This window comes from Anopheles gambiae, chromosome 3 (assembly GCF_943734735.2).
Source record: "Anopheles gambiae chromosome 3, idAnoGambNW_F1_1, whole genome shotgun sequence".
Taxonomy (NCBI): domain Eukaryota; kingdom Metazoa; phylum Arthropoda; class Insecta; order Diptera; family Culicidae; genus Anopheles; species Anopheles gambiae.
In genome coordinates this window covers 69,732,539-69,758,353 of record NC_064602.1, presented here as the reverse complement: position 1 = coordinate 69,758,353, position 25,815 = coordinate 69,732,539, and the positions used below count along the sequence as shown (strand labels likewise).

The 25,815-nt window shown below is 40.1% G+C and overlaps 1 protein-coding gene across 13 annotated transcripts in view; it reads right to left on the bottom strand.

The window, feature by feature from the left end:
* Nucleotides 1–25,815, bottom strand: part of LOC1271118 (MOB kinase activator-like 2) — a 117,348-nt gene that overhangs the window by 75,734 nt on the left and 15,799 nt on the right. The gene's annotated exons all lie outside the window — the stretch shown is intronic.

Here is a 25,815-nt window from a genome sequence, read left to right as displayed (position 1 = left end):
CATATGTGTTTTGTGGATCCGCTCACCTGCTCGCTCGCTCTCGCTCTCTCTCTCTGTGTTTGTTTTTCTAATTCTCACTACCTTTGTTGCTCACACGCTCAGTACTTCTCGCAACATCACTGTACAATGCTAAAGCAAAGGTTCAACCGAGCTTCGATTGAATTATCAGTGGAAATGAAAAAAATATTGCTGATATCTAATATAGATTTTATTCTAGAAGACGGTAAGCAAAATAGAACAAATAAACTTTTCACAGTCACGCATTTTACCCCACAAAAAAAAGCATCAACGTCATCCGTGAGCTCTGTGTCGTGAGATAAACAAACAAGCAGCAGCAAAGTGAGAGCCTCCATTTACTGCTCACTGCAGCGCATGGTGAGATAGAGAGAAAGAGAGCGAAAATCGGGCAAATCGTACTCATCGTGTGAAAAGTTCTCTCCGAGACCACGTTCTCTTGCACTTAGGGAATAAAAATCGTTCGCTTGCGTCAAAATCTCGTAAATGGAATTTATTTTGATATTACAAATATAGTAAGGATTAATTTCTCGTTAATGAAACGTTTGAAATGTATCATGTAAATCCCAAAAATATATCAAAGACTCTTTAGCTTGTACCGAGACACGCAATGATGATTGTGTCATAGCGTGTATAATGTTTACGATGTCTCAGATAAACATCAACCTATCTACGGCTCATGTACGCGTAGTGCTAATTGCTCACATTCGCAATTCGGATCGAAACCCGTATCGGGATGTTAAACGATAGCACTAAACGGTGTCATGTTGACTCCCGTGTGGCGCAACGATTGGGCACACACAACAATATCACATGAGTTCGTTTGCCATGTGTTTGTTTTCTTCCTTCCTCTTACACCAAAAACTGCAAGCTTTCCTTCATATTTCATTCATCTCATACCGTCCACTACCATATCGTGTTGTTGCACAGTTTCGACAGTCGTGTACATTTTCTTCTATTTAGATATTTGATTAGTTTGTTTTTTTATCCTTATTTACAACTTGCAAAACATTGACACACTATTTAGAAACACGAAAAAAGGTCCATCTTTCGCATGGATCACCAGATACAATCAACCAACGAGTAAGCAAAAAAGCGAACGAAAGGTTTCACTCGATCCGGCAAACAAGTGAATCGCGTTACGATGCAGAATTGGATGGATAAAATGATTCGCTCTCGCAAGCCTGCCACTGCCAGAGATTGGTTGGCTTTCGCTAATGGAACGAGTAAAAACAAATAAAAAAAACACCAACATCAAACAAAAACACACAGAACCTCTAAAAGCCCTGTGTGAGCGCGTGTGTCTATATAAGACTCAACAGAAATTGCACACAAACAGCAACACAACACATACGAAATTTCGCACATACGGAAGCATTGCCAGAACAAAAACACACAGCGACCAAAGTATTGTGAAAACTAAACTGTCGAAGTTAAAATTAACTCTGCTCATCGGAGAATGCAAAACAAAACAAACAAAAGTTAATGGAAAAAATAGCACGTTGCACTCAGAGCAAAGTGAGTGTCGGTGTGTGAGTTTCCGTTCCTGGTGGAGAGATGTTTTTATATTTTCAGTTTTGTTACATTTTCTTTTTGCAACCGTTCATATACAAAGATTTAAAAATAAGCTTCCAAAGAGGGCCACACCACCACAACAATTCTGCAGTGTACACGGGCGGCTGCTTGTACGGCAATTTTGTAAATGATTCTTTGGGCGGAAATAGAAGCATTCAATAATAAGTGTGATTCTTTTTTTATAAGACTCGAGAAGTACAACAGGGAATGACTTTGGCAAAAATGACACGGAAGAATTGTGTTGAGTTCAGCTTCCTTTCGGTTTCGATTTCACATTTTCCATTCACGGAACGCACACATACATTTCTGGCATTGCCAAAAAACAAACAAGACTCAAACATATACTACTGTAAAGTATTACAACAAGAAATCCAAGAAGACACATTCAATGAACACCAAAGTCCATCGGTTTCGTTCGATTTTTTTCTTTGTTCGTTACGGCATCAACACAATCAGTTGTTTCAGTTAGTGTCGAATCTTCCCAAAAGGTCAGCCAACAGGACTTTCTGTCGGAAGACGGTCTTTCTCAATGGGTGTCCCTTTTTTCCTGTGTTGCTTGTTTCCACATTTCGTTACATACGCTTTGTCTTGCTCTGTGAGAAGTGACCGGTGCGAAGATAACTTTCATTGAAGGCACAGAACAACCGAAAGCAAACTGAGTTCCAACGTTTTGTATCAGCAGTTTGCCTCACTCGATTCACGGGTACTACATTGGGACCATTGCTTCACGAGCAATGAGTTTAGGGAATGATATAGAAAAGGGTCTAAGCCTTCTTAATCAATCACTAGCAGATAAGGAGTGCGATACGATGACAACATTATTCTATTCTTCTTCTCGAGAGCCTTTGGGTGACCTCTGTGTGGGAATTAAACTCACTCTTCAAGAATGGGTTCTAAGCCTGTTCTCCAAAATAAACGCTCTAATGGAAAAGGGTATCAGCATCTAGCACCTAACTAAAGAAAGATAGCTTATCCAATTGAATGGAATTCCTGGAGCAGGAGATCCTTATTGGATAGACAAAATTCGACAGTTAGGCGAATTTCATTCCCTCCAATTGAGGCGTAAAACAAAACATTGAGAAAATACTGGCACATCCAACAACAATTTGACATCATTTTAGCGAAATTGTGTTCATCAAATCAATCGATGATTACAACCATTGCAATTAATTGAACCGAACGTCCTAAATCAATTCTTAAGTCACGAGCGTCCGTTACACGTTTCATCATCTATCTTGACCTAACCTATCCTTCCTAAACGTCCGTTCTGAAGAAAAACGAACCGAAACCTGATCGGATCCGGTAAAAGGACCCACCCTCTCTCGACCAATTGTCCCGTCCTTCGATAAACGTACAATTAAATTAACCACGCTGTAGGTGGCGACGAACCCCCGCCAGACCTATGCCGGCGGTTTCGCTTCTCGGGACGTTTCGGGTTCTTTCTTCTTTGGCGCTTTGCTTCTTTTTCATCCCGTTTTCTTAGGGCTTCCAATCAACCGACGACACCTGGGATCAAGTTTGACGTCGGCGGTGAACGATTTCATCCAATTCTCGCATTCAATTTCACAGGATCTTCGGTGAATTGATTTCTTGCCTCTCTTCCTTCAAATCGAATCTTCCTTTTTTGACGGTGTGTGTGTGTGTACGTGCGCGCGTGTGAGTGCAACTAATGGAATTGCTGTTTCACAGGTTCACCTTCCGTCGGGATGAATGAAGCTCTAAAGAGGGTTTTTAGTGCATTTAATTGAAATAACACGTAAGTGAGATGAAAAATTTGATTCTGATAATACGATTTAAGAGAAATTTTCACAAACAGCCAGCTTACTTTCCAAGCAAACAAATATTGCCGCTTAAAAATATAATTACATCCATGCGTTTAGCCACGGTTTTAGGAAGAAAGGGAAAACTTTTGCAATATTGCAATCTTTAAAACCTCCAAAAAACAAAACAAGAACAAAGCGCTTCTCTATTTCCAAGGAAACAACATTAAATCTTGCACCGAAGTGCCGAAAAGTTTTATCTCCCCGGTAGCACATCACACACATCAGCGCGCAGAAGGGAAAAGTCGGACTCGTCTTTATCTCTCTCAGTCCGCAGACCCCTGTTGCACTGCATGTTTGCTCCACCGACACACCGACACTTTGATCTCGAAACGACACGAAATTATTACCGACCTGTCAGGAGGTATTTTCGCCCGTCTTTGCAACTAAGCCCCGGAGCAGCAGCCTGGCGTCAGCATTAGATGTGGGACCATTCATCTTCTGTGTTTGGGCCTTGGTTCTTACAAGCCTTATCGTCGGTCCGCTTGCTACTTCGTCGTTCCAACAAATCCCTACAAAGAAATTTGTTCCCACTGTCACTGTTCTTTTTATTTTTTGTAATTTAAAGGTGTCGACTTCTCTTTTCCCACTAGAGCAGCCGCCTCTGTACTGTTCACAGAACGTACGCTCTGGGAAGCGGTGGTAACAAACTCTTCGCTGCCTACTTCAGTTCTTCATTAGCTGCTGTCCTTCCAGCGACACACAACGCCACCGAGACTCCGTCCGTCCGACCGACCGACAGTGCGCAGGAGAAATGATTCGAAATTAGCCAAGTTAGAAAGTACATCCTTGACAGGGGAACAAACTTTTCGTATCCTTCTTCGTCGCTGGCGGGCGCGCCCAGAGGGGCACAACACAACTGACGCGACCTGACTGATTAGCCGGTGTATGAGCAGAAGCCAAGTAGAGCAAAAAGGTAAGTTTTGTAGGGCGGAAAAGTTTCGACACTTTGGAGGATTGCCACTGTTTGGAGTTAACAGTAGAGAGATGAACGGGAAATTACTTTAACGCACTGAAATCTTAATGTTTTTGAGAAAAAAAATACAGTGAAAAGACTTTCAAACTACATCATTTAAGTAAGCGAAATACAGCATTTTAACGACTTTTACAGTTTATAACACTTTGAGACTTGAACAGTGCCCATTACATGTAGGCAGATATGACTTATTGGAGCTCGAAGAACTCTCCAGTATATCATATCGTTGACCGACTTGGAATTATATATCGTCCAGACACAATTCCACGACGCGCGAGGCAAGAGCATCGACATTGAGACCAATCAATGACCTTTCCTTTCCTATCCGTCTACCACCGTTCTTTCCGATAAGACTTTTAGTGCAATGTTACAGGAACTCGGTACATTTAGTGCGCTACCGTGTTGAGTGCCCATGTCCCCCCCATTGGGGACCTCGGGGGCAGCACGTGTTTATGAGTAACGGGAATGGAGCCTCCTTTACGATCGCTCAGCACGATACACAAACAGATTGAATTCCGATGTCGCGATGAACGCCGGCAAAGCCGTCCAATAGGTGATACGATTCTCCAGAGAGTTCGTCGTTCGTGTGTGCGAGCCACAGATCCAAAATCTTTCATCAAGCTCACCCGAAACTCTAATCAGCCTACCTCCCCAACTGGGGGAACTGTGGGCCGTGATTTACGGCGTTCGGTCATCGCCGGAGGACACATTACCAGCGGCATTGCGTCAAACGCCGTGCATGCCGAAGAGACATTGACACTCTAACGGCACAGCACATCCCGTGGGGGACGCGCATCGCTAACGGACCAGGGACACCTACGGTAGCCTTACTCTAGGTTGATTGGGTTCTGTCTGTGTGTGCACGTTCCACGCCTCTATCACTTCCCCCTCCCTTTACGGAGGCCATATTTGGTTTTCAATTTTGTTTGTCTTCCCCCAAAACGTTCAGTTCAGTGACCGATTGAAGTGGAAGTGCTTTCAGGGTGGAGGTGTTTTTATCGAGAACGCAACGAACAGCCAACGGTGAGGCAAGCAAATGACCCCTAAAGCTACATCTCTCTTCCCCGACGCAGGGGTGTGCGTAGTACTTACGCAACATTATCGAAGGAAGGCTCTGCGGCACTGCCTCTCGATATCGTTTCACTGCCCACCATGGACCGGATTTGATTTGACAGGGAATATATTGCCTTCCGGAGCGGGCGGGATGGGCAAATGCGTAATCGAACGGTCAAATATTTGCAATTCGGAGGATTCGGAACATCTGACAATATCGAGCGTTGATTCTTTCCGGTGTGAGAGAAATGGCCATCACTTACCTAAAACGATAATAGAAAAATAAAAACGAAATGATTAATATAGATCCATTGGACAATAATTATTTGGATATTCATTTACACATTAAAATGTACAAATTATTTTAATTTAAACTGTTTACTATCTGGGCGGATTTATCTTAAATTAAAGAAAAGGCGAAACTTAACTTGCGATGGTGCTCTAATGCGGCAAATGAATCAGATCAGCAAAAAGGGACCAAGAAACGCGTTACAAACGCGTGTAACTTTGTATAAGTGTGACAAAAAAAGGGCGACAGAAAGAAAAGGACAGAGCACTAATCACTGCAACACGGTACACGCAGGATCGTAAATTGAGATAGTCTTTGCCGCTACCGCCGCTCGCAGTCTCACATACACACACACACACACACTCAAAACGCTCAAAAACCCAAGAGACCCAAAGACACTGCAAAAACAAACAACAGCTGATTGTGCCTGCCAAGGTACGTTTGCGGCGAACCACTTGCACTGCAAAGGGAAAGGGAGCGAAGAGCGAGATGCCGATAGAGCGTTTTCCCTTGGCCAGGCTTTTCCAGCTCTCTCGCACGTGTACATCGCCGGAGAGCGAACGGAAAAAAGGGAAAACTAAGCACACTCACACACACGCGCACACATCAACATCTGCCCCATTTTAAGCATATTTCCACACAGCACAACAGCAAAATGAAAAAAAAACAACGAATGGTTGACAAGTGAGCAACAACTGTCAGACGACAGTGAGTGTGTAGTGTTTTTCACAGTAGTGAGAGAGAGAGAAGGTGAACAAGTAAACAGACCGTCGACAGTCACTCGATAGCGCTATCTCCGAGGAAAACGAGGAAAATACCGTACAGAATGAAAAAAAAGAAAAGAAAACAACAAACACACACACACACACCCAGAGACCGTTTACTTAGCGGTTGGACATGCGCCTTACGGTCGGTGAGGTGGCGTGAGTTTCAGCGATGATGTGTTATGCAAAAAGTAGAATGAAAAAGAGGAGTTACAAAAAAAACAGCAACCCCAAAGTGGCTTATTTTTGCTTTAGGCGACTTTTCGCAATCTCCGTTCCATTATCTCTAACAAAATGGAAACGTATTGATATTGCATTGCAGCTCTTTTCAAGATGCATTCCACGATTAAGAAGAAAATTACGTGTGAAATTTATATAAAAAAGGCCGTAAAATGTCTATTGCAACAATTATTGCAGGACCGCACGAATAAATATTGTAAAAAATCCCTTTGGGCAAAACACACTTTGTAAACATGCTGGCTTTTCCTCATCGACAGCAAGGCCCTGCTGCTGTTCCCAAAGGCCCTTCTCCCCACACTGCTGCTGCAGCAGCAGCACGTGCGATCGATTTTTCAAGGTTAGCATAATGACAACCGATGGCACATGGCACACGGAAGGGGGGGGGGGGGGCTTCCCCACCAGCCCCTCCATGAAGCCCAAGAGAAGACGGACGATCCTTTGCAGCGCCGCGTTCGAGATTTATGTCGCACAAGGAAAGCGAGAAAATTCACATCTCAGCAAAGAGATCGATACTGGTTGGTTGCTTTTATTTTATTTTCCTTTTATTAGCAGCGGGCTGGACAACAACTAAGTTGTTCGGTCTCTCTCGCTCCATTAGTGCCTTCGGTTCTTATTAGCCCGTGTTTGAGATTGTTTTCCTTCGGCAGAAACTAATTTGTTCGCCAAAGCATAGGCGATGTTTATAAAATAAACCCCGGCACATTCCCGGACAGTTGCAGCCAATGTGCCTCGGAACAGTGTTGGAATCAAACCACGCCGCCGGTGGGGGAGGTAGAGCTTGATTTATCCTGTCGCAAAAGCATTGTAACACGGATGGGGATCGTTAAAACCATTGCCTTCTTTGTGTTGGGCGCAATTTGATTAACCTGATGAGGGCAAAGGAAGCAAGGACGGAAAGTACAGTAGAGGACACTGGTTTAAATCTGCCCCGTACAACACTGGGCACACGGGTAGGCGAAGATGGGGACGAACTTTTCACTCCATCGCGCGACGTCACCCGGTAACGGAATAACACCCCATTAACGTGCGCTTCCCCTCCCTCTGCGCCAGCCGCCTGCAAACTCAATAAACACATTATGCAATCAATGGCATCATCGTCGCGCAGTGGCAAAACCTAAACACAGATCACGACCCTGTGTGGTGGTGCATGGGTGTTGTGGGAGGTGGGAGAAGGTTGACGCGACATTGGTTGATGGAAAAGCGCGTCTTCGAGGGAAAAAGACACGGATGATGTAATGCTATCATCAGTAGTGATGAAACGTTCTTTGTGCGTGGAATTTAGCTCGCAACTGAATTTTCTTTCTTTGGTAACAGTTTAGGTATAAAGAAGGAAAATGGATTTGGTTTCAATGTAAGTTTTTATCATTTTTTGTATTAATTAAGGAACTCATTTGAGACATGGTTTTGGTTGTTAGATTTGACAAAATGCACATTTGCACTGTTCTAAAACCTAAAATGATCTGGTGATACAGTCGTCAACTCGTCTTACCCAACAACATGCCCGTCATGGCTTCAAGTCCCGAATGGGCCATACGATGGACTGACTATCCTGCTATGTGTAATCAGTGAGTCACTGAAAGCCAAGTCCATTAGTGGTGTAAGCAGTAGAGGTGTGTCAAATGAACCAGAAGCGTACGGTTCATTCAGTTCACATGAAAAAATGAATGAACCGGTTCACAAGTGAAGAACGCTAGAGTTCATTTTATACATCAAAATTTTAAAAAAAATCATGAAAATGAGTGCAAACATTCATGATCATTTTGAAAAGACAAAACAAAAAAATATTTCAACATTCGCCAATTTAGTGAGAGAAAAACAAGAAATGGTCGATTTTAAAAAATTGAAAAAAAAAACAGATTTTAAAATGTTTGTGTTAATCACTTTCTAGGATCAAATAATAGATAGTCAATATTGGCTTGCTTTTCATGCGATTAGACCTACGGAATAATATGTACTTCTACCGATTTTCGAATAGTGTACCGATTCACAGACTTTACAGGTATTGCTGTTAGAAAAAGAACGAAAAAACCCGAAATAACGTTCACAGCAATGAACGACTCGGTTCACTCGTGTTCACTTAAAATAACCGAAATGCCCGCCTCTAGTAGGCAGGTCTTGACCGACAACGGTTGTTGTGCGAAAAAGAAGAAGAAGAATAAACCCTGAAATTGTTTTATTTATAAAATTATAAAAAAACAGAATGTTCCGTATATACACGATTAATGCGATCTAAAAAAATAGCATAGCTCGAATATGAATGAGTCCAAAAAATATTCGTCTGATTGAATATTTTACAGAAAAAAGCGAATTAAGACCACAAAAAGCATGAGACGGTACATGTAATGAAAACGGTTTGCTAGTAAGGACTATCAGCGCACGCGTTTTACAAGAAAAAGCCATTAACTTATGCAGTGCAGCAAAATGTCACTGTCAATGTCATAAAAAATACTTACTGACACAAAATACATGCATGCGTCACGTACTCAATTGTGAGAATCACAGGTGATGCTCAAACAGTTAGTGTGACCAACACATGCTTGGCGACATTGTAACAACCAGCGCTTGGTCAGTCATTGCATCATGACTTTTTTTTAACGTGATCAGTTCTGCAAAAACAACACTAACTAAAAAACTATTCATGAAATGATCCGGCTGAAAAAAAATCATGTCAGCGTCACGAGCTCTACTGCTCAAACAGTTGGTACGACTATCACATGCTTGGTGACATTTTTGCAACAAACTTTTGGTCAGTAGAATATCGTGATTATCATAGCGAGAAAATGTCATGACCAAGTAAGTATCCAAGGTGCTACAAAAAAATGTCACTAAGAATGCAATTGGTCCATCAACTGTTTGAGTCTCACCCCTGATCATCACAGTTGTGTACATGAGCTTTAGTATCAACAATGAACATCAAGCTGCTACGGATGTATTCATTGTTCTCGGTAGTCATCGTCACGTGATTGTCATGAAAGCACTGTAGTTGTTAAATAGCAACTAAAACACTTAAAAAATAAAAATAGTCTTTGGACGTGAGCTCAAAACGTATCATGTCGTTTTGCGCAATACGCGAAAGAAATAATAGTAATCGCATCAAACAATTATACGATCTGGTGCATCTGTTAGCAATTATTAGTGCTATTGACTAAATGACCAACAAGCTAACTCACTTGGTCCTGAAAAAACATATTATTGACCCACTCTTCTTACAAGATTTGTTTTAATTAATCTCTGGTAGAAATATTTCATTTAGAAAAATAATATTTGCTACTGAAATGGTACAGAAAACTTTACATATATAATGTTATAAAAATCAGTTGAAACACTGCCACAATCTGAAAAATTACATGAAGTAAAGTGTGTTTACATTTAATATTATTTCCTTTCATTTAGATTTTGTTTGATTCTTGTCAAAATCGGAATGTCTTCATAGCGTAACGTAACTGTAAAATCTCTCATTTATTAAAATATGGAAAAACTAGCCACCACTTATAATAGTGGTCTGCACTGTAGAATCCCTTTCCTCTTAGAATATGTCAAAAATTATACTAGACGAATCAATCGAAAATCAAACTGAGCCTTTGCAAAAAGGACCCGTAAACCCCGTGATAAATAATAAAATAAAAACCCTACAATCAATGCAGTTTTGACATTTTACTCCAACAGAAAAACACGAACCCGTACGTTAATCTTTCGCTGATTTTAGAATGTACAGGTAGGTCTATGGAAACAGTTAATTATTTAATTGACTTTGAGATATCCCTTCTTGCCATTCTCTTCCCCTTTCTGTTCGATCAACAAACCCCTTCGCGTTCGATTAATGGCCCCTAATTTCGACCGCACACATTACCAACACACCTCGCAAAACAAGCATTTAAAGCAGATTATTGTCAAATTTATGTTGTCCGCAGGATCGGAGCCAAGTGCCCACTCTCTATCTCCTCTGCTTCACTACTGGCCTGCTTGTTGTAGTACAGTATATGCTTAACATTCAATAAATTTCATTACCAAACCCAAGCAAGCTGAGGAGAGTGGAGATGGCGGCCACAGCGCGCCCCAACGCCAAGGCCATCAGCGTTGGAAAACATCAAGGCCCGGGCGTCATCGTGTGTACCAAATCCCATTGCCGAAATGTAGCGCCAGCGCGACGCCACACCACACCACCCAATCGCTGGCCATATGCTGGCGTTGGATGGTTGCGTCGTGTGGTGACCTTTTGTAGGGGTGATGGGGACCACCCTACCTCCTTCCCACCGTCTCGCGGCGGATGGAAATCGATGGTTTGCAAATGGAAATAGACCTTTTTCCCATTGCGCGCTTCCCTCCCCGACACCATCTCACTGTCCTTCGGGAGAGGCAACAAGGCAAGAGTGATCGGTTTCGTTGTGTACCACCTTCTAATGGCCAGAAAGGGTTCAAGTACAACGCAATCGGTTCCGACAATTTATTGAGATTTATTTTCGATTTGACAGTTACGAGATGTTGCCGTGTTACATCACTTTCGTTGTCTAAAACGTTGGAAGATGATGACATTCACCATGAGCAAGTCCCTCACTATACAATTGAAAACCAAACAGCTGATCGTCTGCTGATGGGAAAACCTAAAAAAAAAGGATTTAAGCAATCAAAACAGATTTCATGATAAGACCACAGCGAGGTCCTGGATCAACACAATCTCAGCACAGTCTTTATACATCCACGAAACCGAAATTAATTTTCGTTCCGATATCATTAAGCACCGTATCCGTCGCACTCTCACACACATGTTGTGTCATATTCCGAAACTCATTGGAGAGATCCTCCTGATGACCCCGAGAGCCTGTGGTAATGAATAACAACGCAGTCAGTCACAAAAAACACGGGAAAAGAGACTAATAGAAGTGTCATTCCAGGCATTGGACCTCCACCCTTTGGTAGCAGAAATCCGTCGATTTAACTACCGCGGAGCCTGCTGGAGATAATAGATGTTGCACGGCGGAGCACACAGGACGGCATTTTTGACGTCCGAGCGTAGATGGGATATTTATTTTTACGACTTTTTAACGAGTTGCGTTACGTGCCTTGCGCGTTAAGCAATGCGTGTTCGGAGGAGCTGACCTGCGGAAGATTTACTTCCGAGCGAGCAAACGCAGTTCGTCTGTCCAGCGATTTTGGGGACTTTTGGTAGAAGCACTGAACTGAAGCGATTTGTTGGTTTTATAGCGTTTAATATAGGAATAATAGTTTTGTCTAGAAGAGCCAGAATAGCCCATTTAGTAACGCTGGTAACCGTGCCAGTACAAGATTATTTATACAACGTTTCTCGCAGAAAACGAACCATTCCAAAGAAGTCGCTAGGACTCGATTCTTCATATGTCCAAGAAAGCTCCACACTTCTCTTGGAGAGACGTGTGCGATCTTATTTTTAGTGTCACCAGATATCGATTATTTTGCCCGCTGTTGTTTTCGCTGCCTTTTTCAATGTCTCATTTTGACCGCTGCTGCTGCTGCTACTGCTCTCCGTCGCTCACAGCGCAGTCATTCGTTCTGAAGAAAAGCGAGTGACACTGTGTTGCCGGCGCAATCTAATTTTAGCCCACTGAAATCCAACGTGCGAGAGCATGGATGCATTTTCCTCCATCGCGTCCCATGATGATCGAGTGCAATTCCATTCCTCAAACATCCCCCCTGTCACCTGTACAGTTTACGGTATGGAAAATTGCGACGTCATACATTCCACAACACAGACGGAGGGGGACGGCGCATTCTTCGAATAAGCGCATCACGGGAATTGCTAATTGAATATAAAAATACAGTTCCGCATTGATTATATTTAGAAGAATGTTTTTGCAATATTAAAAATGTCATCCTGGTAGACTTTTGTGATACAGACACCGTGCACAAAAACTCAGTCTCTGCTATCTGCGAGTTCGTTACTACGAATGAAGTGTATGATTTCAGAATTTTGTTTTAACAAGGGCTTCCATGGAAATGATTCCATAAAGTAACGAATGTTGCATGACGTTTCAAAAAAGGGGATTTTTGTGCTTGAACGTTTGCATGAATAATTGTTTTCTTTTTTGAATCTTTTTTTTTTAAGTCACCCAATAGCTTGCAGTGGTGGAATTGCCCCTGAAGCACATGGCAAACCATTTCCATTTAGCAGTAAATGGTTAGGAATTGCTACGCTCGTTAGAGCGAACGTACAGAATATGATTGCAAATTAATTTTCCAACCAGTGAGCACACGGTACACGCGCGCGCTCACCGCTCGGTGACGTGTGTGGTAAACGACGAACCGCTCCTCTTTGTCGTCATGTGTGTGCTGCTGCTGCCGCTGCTGTCCAATCGTCACGCGGTTCTAGCTTTGACAAGTGGGAATGGAAAACAACCAAAACACAACGTACATAGAAATAAAGCTAAAAACGACCTTTGGGTTGAAAGTAGAATGTTGCTTATTGAAATGGATACCAACCAGTGTGCTTCGAATGGTTTAATTAATCCGAATTAGCGCACATCGTGAGCGCATTCGTTACTAATTGGTGTGCTATAATTTAATACCACGCAATGCTAGCAGATGGCGCTGATTGCAAAACTGTCAAATAGAGGTCGCTCTCCACTGAGGTTTGATTTTACTACAAATTGTCAGTAATATTGTGTACTATTCTTAATTAAATGTTAAATTACACCAAAGTTTGTTGCTATTTATATTATAAAAAACGGTTCACATCTGGCATTTATCAAATGGAGAAAAACCCCACACATGCTATGATTAACACCATTCGATCTGGCGCAATTTAACCCGAAAGCATCGATTACGGATTTTGTCGGTCGAAGCCAGAAAGGCAAAAGAATTAGCTGACGCAATACTACGTTCTTTCCATTTACGATCATCTCGCTTCCCTTACAAACCCATTCCTGAATGAAATGTACACCTTCCGTTTTAGCTTGCTGAGGTTATTGGAACTCTCGGTAGAGGTCGCTAGAAGGAAAGATAATTTAGTTGCGCTGGTGAAACAAAACACATTAATCCCATCGTACCGATTGCAATCGTCTAAGGGAAATGAATTAAAACAGATGTGTTAATTTTCGCTGATGAGAAAAAGAAACAAATCCAAAGTACATTTTCGCAAAAAAACTGTTTCTTAAAATGGACAACATTATCTCTAAATGAAGTGAGTTTACTTTCATCGAGATGAGTTACTCTAAGTTACTTCCATCAAGATATTCTTTTCGCTTTTTCTGCTACTCTTTTCTGCGTCACTGCAATAAAACAATACCGACGCCGATGCCATCAGACTTTACCCATCTGTACTCTGATGATTTGTTTTTACTTTTTGCTCCCAGTGAGGCCCTCCTGTGTGGGTTTTGTTTGCATCGCAACGGTATCCATCAGGACGGGGTTTTCTTTAGTCGGCACACAAACGTTTCACGGTGCGCACCTCTAATGCAAATATTAACATTTATTCGAAATGAAAACAAAAGCAACAGGAAAGCAACACCTACACATGACAAGACAGACGCACTCTTTATAGCATTGCGACGGAACATTGCTCCTGCCAGCTAGCGTGCTATAAATTGTGTCTCTTTTGTTTTAAAAGAAAAGAAAAGGCTCACATATGGTTGAGCTAAAAATAAAGTAAAGCAAAATAAAATTCAATGAGAGGATTATATGATAAATGAATTATTCTTACATATTATAATTACCACAAAAAAACATCCTTATTTCCTACAAAAACCATTCCCACAGAATCAAACACGTTGCGTGACGAAATGGAAATGAAACTATTTTCAACCATCGAAACGACCAACTTCCAACAGCGTTGGCGAAGACGAAACCCATTACCGAATAATTTATTCAGGCAAACAATTAAAAAAAAAGGATGTGGCATTATCACACTTTCGCAACACTTTCGTCACACTTTTGCATGCAAACAGTGAAAGAAAGCAAAACTGCATTCTAACGGTCCAACCAGCGCTTGTGGTATATCGTTCTACCACTACCAGGAAGGCAAAAAATATGTTCCTCAAGCATAAAACCAAACCCTACCAAGAACACTATGCAAATGAACGACCGAGAAGCAACTTTCTCTGTTGGGAGACGACTTACAACATCAGAGAGAAATGGGGAAGAACAAAGTTTGCCGTCCGACGGCAGTGAGGTGTGCCGTGGGGACAATCGGACATAATTGAGGCTTCTGCTCTCTTGCCTTGACCTAGTTTACACTATCGCACAGGAAAAAGCACAATGTTGTTGGAGTGATGCAAAAAAGAAAATGTTACAAAAGTAGCAAAAACCATGCACTACAGCAACGACGTTTGACGTCATGTTTTTAAGAAATGAGTTGAGTTTTTAATTAAAAACTATTCCCCCATTTTGGGGTGGAACTTTTTAAAACATCATTTTCAAAGCTTCGTCTAGTCAAAATTAAGAGAAAACAAAAGATGAAAATGACATCTTTAAGCAGGGCGCACGTCTATGATAAACGGCGATAAACGGAAGCGAAACACAGCAGCAAAACTTTCCGATACGGTTCGATCCCCAACGAGTGCAATGTCCGATTTAGAGCGTTAAATGATGCAATAATAAATGCAAAAATGGGGGTAAAAATTGAATAAAACAACAGACGAGATGACGGGGCGATTAATAATAGCAAAAGGAAAGCAGTATGGCGCCTTTCTTGGCTTTTAATGGAGAGCAGCAGATGGTGAAAAAACTAACGAAAGATCAACTAAATCGTCTCAATATATATCAAAAACCTCAAATGAGAAGAACTTTTCATTTATCTGCAATATAATACGAAAAGTACGATGGCAATTTGTCTAATTTTCTATTATGAAGAACTGAAGAACTTTACTGATGATCTTAAGGAATGCAATTAATTTACAAAATACCGCGTTAACTCGCCACCTATTTCCAACGGTTACACCATTTCAACACTATTAGGACGTGCCAACCGCAAAAAAAAACATCATCCCCCCCCCCCCCCCTCCCCCGAAAACAGCAACATTGTTAAAAATGATTTATTACACGCAACTTCCTGTTATTCTGTGCACATGTGCGTTGTACACTCACCCCCGAAAACAATCGGATATTGTGCGTATCCGTCGACATTGCCATCCGATTGCTGCTACTTCTTCTGGTGTGCGCTACTGTTGAGCCACACACACCATTATCCAACGGGTTTTATCTTTGACTTTTTGCTTTGCTTTTGCGCTGTTTTTTTTCTATCTGGTTAACCACCCACAACCGGTGAGTTTTCCTTTTCCTTTTCACCTGACCAGATTGAGTGGGGCTTTTCCAACCCTGGGTTTGTGCCAAACGAACGGTACCGAATATGATGATGATGATGGGTGGAGAGAGAAGGAGAATCACGATTTGCTGTAACTGTTCTCCAGCTGTAAATGATTTTTTACCGGTTGAGATCATTTTATCGCCAACGCCAACGCATATTATTTCAGCAGCCTGGGTTTTTTGTATGTCTCTTCTCTTTTGCCGGTATTCCACCCTGCTTTTCCGGAAACGTGCAGCAAACAACAACAAAAAAATGAGAAGTAAAACACCTTTTGAAAATTCTTTCCACCTCCACCAGGGAATGGTGAAAAATTATTGACATGCCAGAAATGGTGATAGCAGCATGTTCTTTTTTTTACTTTTGGGTCGAAAAAACAGTATCCTTGTCCAGGAGGAAAAGGGCCCATCTTGCCAACGTACAACAGAACGGCACAAAGCGATGTTGCTAATGGGCTTAGCAGGAGGACAATTCTTTCGTACGATTGTTTTGCCTTTTTTGGTTATGTTTTTTCCACCTATTAAGTATGCGCGACCAGGTGAGAGCAAGAAAAAGTCCCAGGACGATAACACACACACACACACACAACTTCCACAACCTTTCCAACTCGCAACAGGATAATGAGTCAATTGAAGGCCGACGGAGAAACCCTTTCGTGACCGTCGGTTGGCTGGCCAGAGAAAGAAACCAGATTTGACCAATCGAGTGTCTTCCTTAAATGGCCTTCAAGACTGGATGGTTATGACACTTCAAGGGTCGCCCACATCGCTCCTTCCACTAATGGTTTTAGACATATAGAAAAACACTGACCAAATCTGACCGTTTACGATACAGCATAGAGTCGGAAATGGGGCATTTCAATCATATTGTGGCAGCTTCTTTGTACAGAGTCGGTCCATTAATACAATAATGTATTATAATTTGTTTAGAAGTACAAACTACGTGACTTTGTGCAAGTTGGGGACACTGTTGCTCGCAAATAGACGACAAAAAAGTATGGTGAAATGGCTAAGCTAATAATAAGTTGTGTACTAATGAGAGCGTATTACATAGCAATACGGCCTTTTTGGACCGTTCGTTCTGAATAAAAAAAAATTTTACATATGTAACAATATAGGAGATTTTAGTGTTTTTAAATACAGATAATGAGTGGAATTTATGAATCCAACTAGAGATGTGCTGATTAAGTGATGAGTGAGTTAGTGTAACCCTGCAAATAAAGGTTTGGGCATAACCTTGCTATAAGATTTTTTTTGCTATTTTTTGCTCTATCTTTCCCTTGAGAATTAATATTTACACTGATTTATTGAGAATTCTTCTTACTTTTTTTTTATTTTACTGTCCGTGGTCATGCCGGCCATATAGGCTAACGCTTTCATGACGACCTATTAGTGCCACACATCCAGATAGTCAGGACCACGCGCCACCACCGTCAGGAGGACGGTCCATACGAGGCTTGAGCACACGACGAGCATGTCTGTATAATCATACGTGTTGACGACTGTACCACGAGATCACCCGCTAATTAAGAGAGTAAAATCCGGTATAAAAGTCGATCATAAAGTGAGTGAGGAGAATCGGACTAGTATAAAGTGAGTGAAGTGTAATTAAATAGTAAGCCCAGAGAGTGAGTTTGTTGCATTTTTAAATAATGAATTAAATATCCAAAATCCTTGGAGCTGCCCATCCAGATTCATTCAAATCGCTGTAAAGGGAAGTAATCTCATATAATATAAAAAAAATCAATCTTTAAAATTCTTATCTTTTTTAGTATTACTTACTTACTTACTTACTTATCCGGCGCTACAACCGCTTTGCGGTCTTGGCCTGCCTCAGGAGTGTCCGAAACCGCTCACGGTCTCGCGCCTTCGTCTGCCAGTCCGTTATCCCGGCCTTAATGGCGGACGCCTCCACGCTATCTTGCCACCTCAATTTGGGCCTACCACGCCTCCTCTGTCCTTGTGGACGGCCTAAAAAGACTTTACGGGCTGGGTCGTCCGTTTCCATGCGTATAACATGGCCAGCCCACCGGAGCCTGGCGAGCTTTATACGCTGTACGACAGTGAGGTCGCCGTACATCTCGTATAGCTCGTCATTATAGCGGCTCCTCCATTGTCCTTCCACACATACGGGGCCAAGTTTAGTATTATGAACCTTTTAATTACTGTTTCAGCTAGAACTTTTACAGCATTCTCAAACTAATAACAATATTTATTACTGGTAATGAAACATACATGCAAAAAATGCATTTTTGTATTTGAGACTCGCCATTATCGCCAATACAAGTGACCTGGAGCTCTAAATGATCCATGCTGTACGGTGCAGAATGATGGATAACAGCGTCAAATGGCGCACAATGCAAAAAAAAATCAGCTTTTAAACATAGAAAGTCTTTTTATATGAGGAAACTTTGAACACATTTTCAAAAAACTATAGTTATGTACACATGCGCTACGCGCTATGATACAGGTGCTGAGTAAGAAAACGGTCGCAAGCGAGCCATCGATGTTACTCCACGCGCGGAGTCAGGTTCCAACGGGAACTCCACTGGAAGCAGGTTCCCACGACCAGGTGTGGTGTCGTATGTTCAGACGGACCGAGGCAACATGATCATCATAAACGTGGACGACAACGTGACCGGCAAACCTGGCAGCACCGAAAACACCAGCCTAGCTAAATACCACCGAATCCAGAAGTTAGCTTTAGTCTTAGTTTAGCAGTTCGCAAATAAAGATCCCCAGTAATGTTTTTTTAAAACTTACTCCGGGCTATCGTAAACATAATTGGCGCAGTCGGCTAGGCCCAATTCACGTTCAGTGACAAGTGTTCAAGTACAGTGCAGTGAAATAACGGAAATAAATCTGTGTATCGCCCGGACTTTGCTCCATCGCCCGATCCGTGGTTGACTCGTGACGATCGCGTGAATTTCATTATTTCATAAAGTGTAAGAACAAGTGCACGAACGGTTGGTTTCAACTATTTAGAATTGGAAGAGAACATTCGAACAAAAAAAAGCGGCAAGACTCCCCAGCCAGCGTTACTGGGTAAACTAATCAACGCAGGACAATCGCTGACCCAACCCGTGGACAACGAGTGACCAAAGAAGAAAAGGAAGGACAATCGCTGACCCAATCCGTGGACAACGAGCGACCAAGGAAGAAAAGGAAGGACAATCGCTGACCCAACCCGTGGACAACGAGCGACCGAAGAAGAAGAGGAAGGACAAGGCAAAGGACAGGTAACGGAAAACTCTAATTTCCCGACACGTGGATAAAAAAGGTGAGTTACATCCTAAAGCATAAGTTCCCCCACTCTTATAATAAAAAGGCGGTAGGCAACGAACAATTTTTATCATTGAATGCCAAAATATACCCCTTTCCCAAAAGTTCGTTCTTTGAAATTCACTAGGGACAAGAAAATACCAGTGAAAATGGAACAAAATATACACGCATTGATTGAATCTATGCGCTCGTTAGAGGAACGCGTTAACACACTCCAAGCGGAAAATGATAGTTTACAACGCTTCCAACAACAACAACAGCCAACGACCTCGAGTCGCAGTGCTGACTATTTTCGTATCCCGGATCCAATTAGGGTCATTCCCGGATTCGACGGAAACAAAAAACAGTTAATCGGTTGGTTAACAACAGTTAAAAAAACACTAGACCTCTTCAAAAACAATGTGGCACCAGAAATATTTAGTGTCTACGAACAGACCGTAATTAATAAGATAGAGGGCAAAGCACGTGATACTATTTGTGTGAACGGAAACCCTACTACTTTTGATGAAGTCGCAGATATTTTGCAGAACGTTTATGGCGATCGAAACAACATCGCAACGTATCAAACACAACTGTGGAACCTAAAACAAAACGAATCTTTGAGCCTTCACTATAGAAAAACAAAAGAAATTTTGATCAATATGAAATCAGTAGCAAGACAGAATACGGTATACGCTTCACATTGGGAGGCAATTAACCTGTTTTTAGAACAAGAATGCCTCGCTGCATTCATAAATGGTCTGAGCAAAACATATTTTGGATATGCACAAACCGCACAACCAGAAGACTTGGAATCAGCTTACGCCTTTCTATGCAGATTCCAAAACGCCGAAAGAACTAAATCAAACACCAATAATGGGTTCGAAAAACATCCTAGTGTCGACAAAAATGTAAAAAGGGATAATAAATTTTCACAACCTAAACACCTTGAAAATAGACCATTCAATAACATGAAACCATCTTCAGATCGTACAAAAATTGTTCCCATGGACGTCGATCAATCCTTACGGTCCAATATGAGAAACAAAATTTTCTCGCATACAGCCGAAGAAGATGACGGAAAAACAATATCAGAAGAATCCGATTCAGACGAAGAAACCGATAATGAAGAAGATGTAAATTTTCAAATTACTGCAAACTTAAACCCACCGAGTTAAACGCAATTAACGGACTACCCTTTTACACAACAAAATTAAATGGTTCAAACATCAAACTTTTAGTAGACAGCGGAGCGAACAAAAACTTTTTAAATCCAGAATTAGTTCCACTAACTCAAAGAGTGAAATGCGAAACAATCACCATAAAAAATAAAAATGGTAAGTTCAAATCACAAGAATGCACATTCATAACCATTCTAGATAAAAAATTAAAATTTTACCTTTTCAAATGTCATAATTATTTTGACGGAATACTCGGATACGAATCACTCTCCGATATGGAAACACTAATTGATACAAAAAATCATAAACTTATTCTACCCGATCGTACAATCGACTTAGAAATAAGAACATTAGAACCCCCTTCAGTTACATTAAATGCTAATAATTCTCAAATTATAAAGCTTCCTGTTTCTCAAACAAAAGGAAACATTTTTCTTCCAAAAGACATTCAAATAAAAGATGCAATAATTCCTTCAGGCGTTTATAAAGCAAAACAAGGATATGCTAAAGTTCTTGCCAGGAATTACGGCGACACATTAACATTTCATTGGACTAAACCAGCAAAAACATATGAATTAGACAAAATGATCGAAATAAATCACATGAGCACACACCCATATAATGATCATCCGCAAAATTACATAGCAAATCTCGAAAATTTAATTCGCACCGATCATTTAAACAAAGAAGAAAAACATAAACTTTTCGAAATTCTTAAACAAAATCTAGGCATCATCCATCAAGAAAAAGAAAAACTTTCATGCACCACCGCCATTAGACATCGAATAAAAACTAAAGACGATATACCCATTCACACAAAAACTTATAGATACCCCAATATTCATAAAGCAGAAGTGAATAGGCAAATCGAAGAAATGATTGCTGACGGTATTATCCAACATTCTATATCCCCATGGACATCCCCAATCTGGATAGTCCCTAAAAAATCAGATGCAAGTGGAAAGGAGAAATGGCGTATCGTGGTTGACTATAGAAAATTGAATGAAAAAACGATCGATGATCGATACCCTATTCCCAATATAGAAGAAATTTTGGACAAGTTAGGTAGAAGCATGTACTTCACTACACTTGATTTAAAATCCGGCTTTCATCAAATTGAAGTTGATAAAAAGGATAGACCAAAAACAGCTTTTAGCACAGAAAAAGGACACTTCGAGTTTATACGAATGCCCTTTGGCTTGAAAAACGCACCTGCTACTTTTCAACGAGCCATGAATAATATTTTAGGTGACCTTGTAGGAAGAAACTGTCTCGTATATCTAGATGATATTATTATTTTTGGTAAATCACTCCAACAACATTTGGACAATTTGAATAAAGTGTTGAAAAAATTAATTGAATCAAATTTAAAGGTTCAATTAGACAAATGTGAATTTTTAAGAAAAGAGTGTGAATTCTTAGGACACATCGTAACTCAAGATGGCATCAAACCCAATCCAAACAAAATAGAAAAAATATTGCATTGGCCCATACCAAAAACAACAACCCACATTAAAGGCTTCTTAGGAATCCTTGGTTATTACAGAAAATTCATAAAAGATTTTTCAAAACTGACCAAACCTCTCACAAAATGTCTTAAGAAAGGTTCTAAAATAACACATAATGACGAATTTATAAATTGTTTCAACGATTGTAAACAAATGCTCACTACTGATCCAATTTTAAAATATCCTGATTTTAGCAGAAAATTCATTTTAGAAACAGACGCAAGTGACTTCGCCCTTGGCGCTGTACTTTCACAAAAATTCGAAGATGGTAAGGAACACCCAATCGCTTACGCTTCTAGAACGCTTAACGAAACAGAGTGCAACTATTCAGCTACCGAAAAAGAGCTACTCGCCATTGTTTGGGCAACCAAGCATTTCCGACCGTACATTTTCGGAACAGTTTTTGAAATAAGAACGGACCACAAACCTCTTGTTTGGCTAAGACAGAAAAATGATTTAAATAGAAGACTTCTTCATTGGAAACTGGCCTTGGAAGAATTCGAATTTGAAATTAAGTATAAAAAAGGTACTCTTAATGGAAATGCAGATGCACTATCCCGCATAACGGAAAACCCTGCTTTAACACCCGAATTAAATGCAAATACTGCCTCTAACAATACTGACACTATGACGCAACACTCAGCAGATACTAATGATGACGAATTCATCCCAGCAACTGAAAAACCACTAAATGAATTTAGAAATCAAATAATACTAGAAGAAAATAATAATGATTCTCGAGAAGCAATTACACTTTTCGGAAATTATCATAGAATAACAATAAAAACACCCCTTTTTGGACCAGCTATGTTGATCAACATAATCAAAGAATATGCATCTCCCAAATGTGTTACTGGCATTTGTTGCAGCGAAAAAATCTTACAAAACTTACAAATTATCTACAAAAACTATTTCTCTCGCGCAAAATCGATCAAACTATTTTGGACAAAAACAATTTTAGAAGATGTAACTGATGAAATTGACCAGGATTTGATTATTGAACGACAACATAATGCAAACCATAGAGGAATTATTGAGACCAAACTACATATTGCTAGAAAATATTATTTTCCAAACATGAAAACTAAAATTACTAAATTTATTAACATTTGCAAAATATGTCAAAAAGCTAAATATGAAAGACGCCCATATAAACAAAAATATCAAATTACTGCCACTCCTAAAAAACCTTTGGAAATCGTTCATATGGACATCTTTATAATTAGTGATAAACATTTTCTAACCCTTTGCGATAAGTTCTCAAGACTAACCATGGCGATTCCTTTACAATCAAGAAACGCTATACATATACTAAAAGCACTAACTCAATTCTTCGCTAACGTTGGAAGACCTTGTTTGCTTGTGATGGACCAAGAATGTTCGTTTAAATCCACCACAATCAAACAATTTCTTGAAGAAAATAATGTAGAATTCCATTATACAAGTGTTGGTCAATCCTCTTCAAATGGAACAATTGAAATTGTCCATAGAACAATAAGAGAATTGCACAACATAATCTCACTACGAGATTCTACAAAAAATCTATCAACTACTTCAAAAATTAATTTGGCAGTCTCAATTTACAATGATTCTATACACTCTCAAACAAACATATCCCCTAAAGAACTATTTTTCGGCTTCAAAAACGAAGATCCTATCCCTGAGGACCTTCAAGAAAGAATTAAACAAAAAGAGGAACTTTATAGAGTGTATGCCACAAAACAAAAAGAAAAAAAATCCAAATACATAGAAAAATTAAACAAAACACGAGAAGAACCAGAACTATTCAAAGACAATGACACGATCTTCGAAAGGAAAAGAAATAATTTAAAACACGAAGAAAGGTATCGTGAAACGAAAGTTTTCGATAACCTAGGTACAAATATTTTAGACCGAAATGGAAGAAAAATTCATAAATCAAAATTGAAAAGGAAACGAAAAACCTAACATACCATTTAAATTCTTTCTCATCCTTACAGAAATCACAGCTGAATATTATAAAAACTAAAAATGAAATTTGGAATGATTCTTTTCCTCATAATAGTTTGGACTAATTCAAAACTTATAACAGCAACAATTTACAGAGAAATTCCTAGAGAAGATAGAATAGTCGCAATAAAAATAGGAACGGCCAAAATAAAAATTGGATATCATAGAGTAATACATACAATAAATCTGGAAAAAATAGAAACTAACCTTAACTATATTCAGAATTTAGCCAATAATATTAGCCTAACCAACCATCTTAAGGACACCTTAGACTATAAAATCCTATCAGCTTATAAGAAATTAGGAAATATAAGACCTAGAAAACAAAAGAGAGGCATAATAAATGGTTTAGGAACAATTATAAAAATAATCGCAGGAAATCCAGATCAAGAAGATTTGAACATAATTAACAGCAACCTAGAACATTTAGAACAATCAGAAAACAAAATCATATCCAACATTAACGCTCAAGTTAGAATTAATTCCGAAATAGAAAAATCAGTGAACAAAATTACACAAACTCTTAAAAAAATCGAAAATCAAATGAATAACCAGATAAAAGTCGTAAAAACTGAAATAGAACAAGTAAATCTTATCCTGAACATTGATAACATTGTACAACTGCTAGAAGACATAGAAGAACAGATCAGCTTTGCTCGTTCTAACATAATAAACAAAAATATTCTATCGTCAAACGAAACGGAATATATATGGCAAACATTAAAAGATCAGAAAATATTTCTAAATTTTAAAGAGGAAATTTCACAATATGTTTCATGCATAGTTACAGCAATAGGTAAAAAAATATTTCTAGTAGTAAAAATACCGATAGTAGAGCGAAAAGATTATGACCTCTTACGAATAGAAACTCTAAACGTAAACAACACCCGAGTAGAGACGGATGTAAAATTTGTAGCCAAACATAAAAACACCATTTTCAATGTTAACGAGGAGTGCACGATTTGCAACAACCCACAACCGCTAAACGACAAGTGTATCTCAAATATCATCAGAAATCATCCATCTAAATGTACCACCACCACGAGCTCCGAGCATACGATAATACGAGAAATGAAACCAGGAGTCATTCTAATCGATACCACCCTTGGAGTGCCAGTCATTGATTCATGTTCAAACAGCCAAATAATAGCATTACCCACACTAATTGAAACCGGCAATTGCACCGTAAAAATCTTAAATAGCACATTTACTGCGCATATTGATGTGTTAGACCAAGAAGACTACTTCCTACCCTTAACTGGCAGCAAAACAGAAATAACTCTTAACAAGCCAAGTATACAAGATCTGCACACAATGCATATTAGTAACATACATCAACTCCATACAATAACACTCCGCTTACGCACGCATACAATTGCAGGAGGGATATTAATTGTTGTTCTAACAGGCTTTCTTATAACTGCATTTTGCATCTACAAACACAAAACCAAACATGCAGAGAAGAAAATGTCTACCGAAGCTATTCACAACATCATCCCACTGCAAACGTCGGTAAGTCGATCGAGGACGCTCGACGTTTAAGGAGGGAGGAGTTATGTACACATGCGCTACGCGCTATGATACAGGTGCTGAGTAAGAAAACGGTCGCAAGCGAGCCATCGATGTTACTCCACGCGCGGAGTCAGGTTCCAACGGGAACTCCACTGGAAGCAGGTTCCCACGACCAGGTGTGGTGTCGTATGTTCAGACGGACCGAGGCAACATGATCATCATAAACGTGGACGACAACGTGACCGGCAAACCTGGCAGCACCGAAAACACCAGCCTAGCTAAATACCACCGAATCCAGAAGTTAGCTTTAGTCTTAGTTTAGCAGTTCGCAAATAAAGATCCCCAGTAATGTTTTTTTAAAA